The sequence below is a fragment of the Haemaphysalis longicornis genome, unplaced genomic scaffold (genome assembly GCF_048455015.1).
Source record: "Haemaphysalis longicornis isolate Haplotype H1 unplaced genomic scaffold, Haemaphysalis longicornis Haplotype H1 scaffold_7, whole genome shotgun sequence".
In the NCBI taxonomy this organism is placed as follows: Eukaryota; Metazoa; Arthropoda; class Arachnida; order Ixodida; family Ixodidae; genus Haemaphysalis; species Haemaphysalis longicornis.
This window is the reverse complement of record NW_027526422.1, coordinates 182,429,706-182,435,872: the sequence shown is the minus strand read 5'-3', so window position 1 is coordinate 182,435,872 and position 6,167 is coordinate 182,429,706. Positions and strand designations below refer to the sequence as shown.

Below are 6,167 nucleotides of genomic sequence, written 5' to 3'. Positions count from 1 at the left end.
TTTGTAACCTATAATTCATAAGGTACAAAAATAACCTATATCTCAGTAATCTTTATATAGGTATACACATAAGGGTTACATAGTATACATGCTGTCCAGTTCTCCACAGTACTTACAATTTCTTCCACCAAAAAATACTGTGGCAATGAATCTGTGTGCGATCTGCGCCGGTCTTCCATGGTAATCTCCAGGAGGGTTCTCACTCGGTTCATGTCATACGTAATTCCACTCATGCTGGATGAACTAAACACCTGAAATGAATGAAACACGTGTAACACGACTGTTCCACCAGCTAGATGCATTGCAGTAAGACAAACGCATAGACAACAGTCATTCTTACCTTAATGAGATTAATACCAAACAAACCTTCAACTCGGAGTTGGAATTTTCCTTTGTGACGGCTACTGGTGGTGGAAGTGGTTCAGCAGGAACGGTTTCGGCATGTTTCTTCGTTCTGTGTTTTTTGAACCTTGCTTGCCAGAGACGGCCTTCTTATAAAAACACTCTGCAACAAACAAGTATGGAACGCCTATAGTAGGACAAAGCATGTCACATTTCTTAAGAATACGAGAGCTACTACACACAACTAAAGTCTTATTACAGAAGAAGGGTGCATGCCAAGGCCGTAGCCAGAAACTTTTTTAGGAGATATGGGTTGTAAAAAGGGAAAATTGTCTCCGAACATAACACTAAAACTTGCTTTCGCACTGCCTGAAAAAGTGTTTGAGGGGAAAGAAAAGGCCCCCATGGCTACTTCCCTGGGCATAACACATTGCATAATATCCCCCACCGAAAAATTATGCTTTCACATTTTCACAAAAGCATTCAACTAGTAAACTAAAACTGGCCAAGGCGATGAGTGCCAGACCACCTTGCTTTATTTCAGTGATTATTTGTCACTCCCATGACAAAGGCTTTCCTTATGGACTTTTACTACACTATTGTGCACTATCCGCATTAATTCCTTGCCCCAAATTTTGTTATCCTGATATTAACCAGACATGTCGTTTATATTACCTAGTTGTACAACTTACATAAATCTGGCTCCGTACTGCTGCAAACGACTGCCTGGCCTGGGTTCATCCCAAACGAAGTGGGGGTACTCCTTTAAAAGCACATCAGCAAGTGCTTTGTACATCCAACGGCATTCAGCTGTGTTGCTGCTGGTTATAATGTCGCTCTCACTGCAAATATTTGCATAAAAACACAAAACCATTACATCTGCAGACATTTTCGCGAAAATACGTAGATTAGCTTGCCACGCGAACTTCCGCAAAATCTGCATTTTTGTAGAAATTCAGGTCATTACACGGTCCTAGCTGTGGGGGTACTCAGCAAAGAATGCTACGCATTAGAATTCAAAGTACACTTGAAAGGGTCATGAACTTAAATTGTATTTACCTTGGCCTATTTTATGACTCAACAACCTTTTGAGAACATCCATCTAAAATCTTAGCAATTCGTTGCTTCTAGATTTTATGAGATGTCTTCGAAATGCGAGCTTTGTACCGAATCTCAAAAGACTATGCAACACGGCAGCTCGACAAGCTATGGCATCATTTATCAAAAACATTCAAGAGTTAAGCGCCCAACGTGTGCTATTTATTGAAGCTGTAAATATAACAGCTCCTTCAAGCCTAAACGAATAGAAGGTACAACTTACTCCTAGAACAGTGCGATTTCCGCCCGAAGCTGGCGGTGAAGCTTTTTTCGGAGATTTTCAGGCACGTTTTTTTCCTTCAAGAATTGGCCTCACACACTCGGAGAATGGAGGCAAGTTTTGAGACAGCCACTCGCAGAACACCTAGGGCAAAGAAGACGCTTTAATCTCCAAAAGTCGCACAGTGTACACAATTCAAATAATAAATTTGCATTATGGATATACAAATTTGCAACGCACTGAGGGCACAAGGTTACTGGATGCGGTGAGTCATGTAAGCGTTTCGTTGACAGAATCAATCACTTTGTGACTGTTTTGGACAAAGTTGCAGTAGGTAAGCAATAAAAGAATATTGCGTAGTTACAGTTTGGACTCCAACATGCACAGCTAAGTCAGAGATACAGTGGGGACTCGTGCAAACATTTAGGTATGACATGTAAATAACCACTTTTTTTGTACACAAACAGTGGCCACAGATAAAGAAGCAGTTCAGGCCTGAAGACTGCACTGTGCGGTGTCTTCAGCAGAACAAATGCATTCATGCGCCTCACATAACTGGACTTAACGAGCAAACGTACAGCAAAAAAAATGTCTTGCCAAAGTACAATGCTCTCCACTTCACCAAACAGCGACTCGTCATTTTTTGAGAACACTAGGACATCAGAAACAGAGATCTTAACGTTTGCAACATAGGCAAACTGTACAGATGTAGCGGATTTACCTATGTCACTTTCTTCCAAACCACATAGTAGGAAAGAAGACGTCAAGGTAATTGGTACACCAACTTCTGTACTGCCGTATGAACGCCGACTGACTAGCTCAGGTTGCTCTGGCTCTTTCCACACAGGGTGTCGGAACGAAATGTTTTTCGTTCCGTTTTTTGTTTCGTTCCCCAGAAAAAGGTCCGTTTCGTTTCTGTTCCGGAATGAAAAAAATAAAATGGTCCATAACAGTTCGTAACGTTTTTTAATAAAATAAACAGTAATAGAATACTTAATATTTTTTAAAATAATAATTAATTGATTAGGAACTTTATAATTGGGTGTTTACGTCCCAAAATTACGATATGATTAAGAGGGACTCTGCAAGAAACTTCTAAGCAAAATAACAACAAAAACTTAGTATTCATTTTTCCTCATATTTGAATCTCGCATTATCTTTAATAAGGGAGTGAGCACGATTTCAGAAGCAGCAGGTCATCGAGTGCACTCTCCAACAAGCGAGACTGCTGATCCGTCAAAACAAACTTCAGTGCCGAAAATGCCCGACTGACTTGTGTGGCTGGCACTCCAAGGGCCAACTTGTGCTAACATTTATAGCTCCGGTTGCCGCTCTTTGCGCTCTTCCCAAAATTTCAACGTATTTGTGCTTCTTGTAAGGCGCGGCTCTTTGTCGAGCAATTCAGTGCCAGCCTCAGCTTCCTTCGTTTTCAGGAGCGCTTCGAGCGGTGCTCTCTGAAATGCAGCTGCTACATTGCTTCGGCTGAAGGCCTGTGAAGGCTGTGATTCGCTTCCAGGTTTTGCACAGATGCATCCTCGCTTGATATTTTTGATCAGGTGTCAGAAGAAGGCGATAGCGGTGGTCAGCACAAAAGATGTTCGTTGCAGAGATTTCGTTCTCGTTTCTTCATGGACTGAACCAGGGCCTGTCCTTTACAGTCTCTACGTAGCATTGAGCGCTTTTAGGACAGGATCGATTATTTTCCGAAAGCCGGAGTCATCAATTAGCCGAAATGGTCAACCGTTTCTTGTTACTAGTTCAACGCAGCTATTCATGATGCTGCCCTCTGTTACTTCCAGCGAAACACACTTCGATAAAATGGGTCTAAACATGTTCTGTGTATCCACTTGCCTGTGCTTTGCCGCAGGAGAGCCTTCCGCCTCGTCCGAGGCAACACGCTTTGTAGAGTGGGCTTTGTCGGCCTGAAGGTTGTCGTACACTTCCTTGTGGCGTCGCTGCAAATGACGCTCGAGGTTCCCACCATGGTCGCCCGACACAACATGCTGGCAGTGTTCAATCTGGCATGTCGATGTCTTTGAAACGCTGTCATACCTGAAGTACCGTCGAGCGTGATTTGTTCTGTCGCGTCCCATCTGAACTAGCTGTAAACGTTACGAGGCACTTGGGAGGTGGCCGAACATTAGCAGTGTTCGCTTGGAGTCAGTCGTAACAACGTCGGTAATGAAACACACTGCAGGAATGTCACGCCTCCTCTTTGCATGTTCCACCGAACAGGAAAAGTGAAATAAAAAAAGGCAGGCATTAGTGGCGAATGGGAAAAAAAAAGTAGGTTGCCTGCTCGTCTATGGTCGAAGCTATCTGGTGGAAAATAAACTTGATAGCGCATGCGCAGTAACTATTTTGCACGCTGTCAAGGGTGCAGACACCAATCCACCGCACTGTTGACAAGGCAAATGATACTGCCGGAATTCAACATGATGGTGCTAGCGACGCGATGTGGACGAATAAAGAGGGACAACGTTGCCTTGACCGTGCATTTCTTGGGACCGTGCAGACATTTCCCGTGAACGAAAAACAATTAAAAATATTTCGGTTTCGCTCCGGAACAAAATGATATATAACGTTTCCGTTACGTTTTCGTTCCGGTCAAAAATATCTTTTTTTTTTTCGTTTTTCGTTCCGTTCCGACACACTGTTCCCACAAGTCATTAGACATCTTCATTTGAAAATAGTCCGGCACTGACAATGGTATGTTTTTGAAATTCCAAAATTTCTTCGACTTTGGAAGGGCATTCTTGCTTTCAAATCGCATAGTCCAGTGATGATGTGAGGGACCAAAGCGCCTTATTTGTTCGGGCACATGAAGTAGCGTGTGGAGCTTTGGCTTCAATGCGTCTGAGCCATAAAGTTCATTGTGACGACCAATTAGCTTCTCCAAATCACCAAGGGTATCAAATTACAGGTGATAGCAGTAACTGGGCGATTATGCACAAAACAAAAAACATTCATAATGAGGATCCTGTTCAGCAAGGTCTGACGTCAAGTCATGTATAATGATGAGAAAGTGCATCATGAGCACACAGCTAGAACTCGCGGAAAAGGGAAAGCTGAATTCTGACTCGAACAATCGAGGGCGGTCACTTCTGCTTACTAGCTTGTGAAAAGAAAACTGAAATGGCATTGTTGAGTTCAGCTAAGGTGGCCCATAATGCCTGTCTGACAATGAATTGTACAAACACAACTCCACGGGAACAACTCGCTCCAACAAAATGTGCATGGGATCATACAGTAAATCTGTCAAGACAGAAAATTGATGAGTTCTCGTCAGCACCGACCTAGAATTGATGCCGGATTGCGCTGAACATTCCTTCCGATTTTTCTTTGAATCTGCCTTCTCAAAAAGTACCAAATCATTTTCGTACTGAGATGGAGTGCGCATTGGGCACTTGATTTCATAGTGAACACTACGAAATTCCGACGTTGGAACAACGCAAGTTCTGCATGCAAAGCGAACATTTTCGCCGAATGATTCTTTGAATCCTCCTATGTTATGGCATGCCAAGGAGTCCCCTACATAGGCAAGCAAAAGCCCGAAAAGCGTCTTTTCTCTGTGCATGGTTTTGAACTCGCAGCCATTTTCTAGATCGTTTACTGTAGTGATGAAATCATCAAGCAGTCTGCTCTTTTTCTCTGCTGATTTCAGATCTCTTGCCTTTCCACCAGCAGCCAGAAAAAAAATGTTACTCACTTTGGGTCTCTCTGACGGCTTGATGTTTACAAATATCACATAAAAAACTGTTAGCTTGCCCCTCAATCCTCTCTTCATTCCAGTTGTGTTAGTCAATTCAATATCATCACAAGAGAGGATCATCACAATCAAATTTTCTTCGTGAGAACATCGAACCGGGTGCGTTTGGAGTCTTGTGCCATCAGGGAAATCTTTCAGCAGATCACTGTTTGACATATCAATTTTGAATAGAAAACAATGCGCAAAGTACGGATGCTGCAACAAATTCTCCAGCAGTCCTCTTAAAGGAATAAAGTTTAAGACACAAATAAAAAATTCATAAATAAGAAAATAACCTATGTTATACTTCGTAGAATACTATTGTATGTGAATTTGCACTGTTACCGTAACAGTGGATATGATGTTTTTTATTTGACTTTCGCATGTTAGTGTGGATGTTGGAGGCCATGATGTTTATTCAAAATATTGTATAAACCTGTGTAGAAATTTAGTTATGTATAAGTGTGTGTATATTGAACTTGGTAAGTGCTTACGTATGTCACAAGGTTTAGTTTTTCTGAGTGATTTGTGTTTAATTATATGTGTACCTTATGGCTGAGGGGAGGCAGTGTGATGCACATGATATCTCGCAAGTGCTTTTTCGATTTGTCTCATATTTATCAAGGTATGTAACCTTGCGCCTGTGTCCGGGGCAGTCTCCTCAGCGGCTTCTTGCGGCTGCCCCCTCCTTTGTCAAAAAGGAAAATAAAGACTGACTTTGAAGTAAGCCTTTTCTCCAGAACCAAGTGTTACTTCTTT

General features: G+C 42.2%; 1 pseudogene; it reads right to left on the bottom strand.

Annotated features, from left to right (window-relative positions):
- Positions 1–4,250: 4,250 nt before the first annotated feature.
- Positions 4,251–5,585, bottom strand: LOC144144853 (uncharacterized; annotated as a pseudogene).
- Between the last annotated feature and the right edge of the window lie 582 nt (positions 5,586–6,167).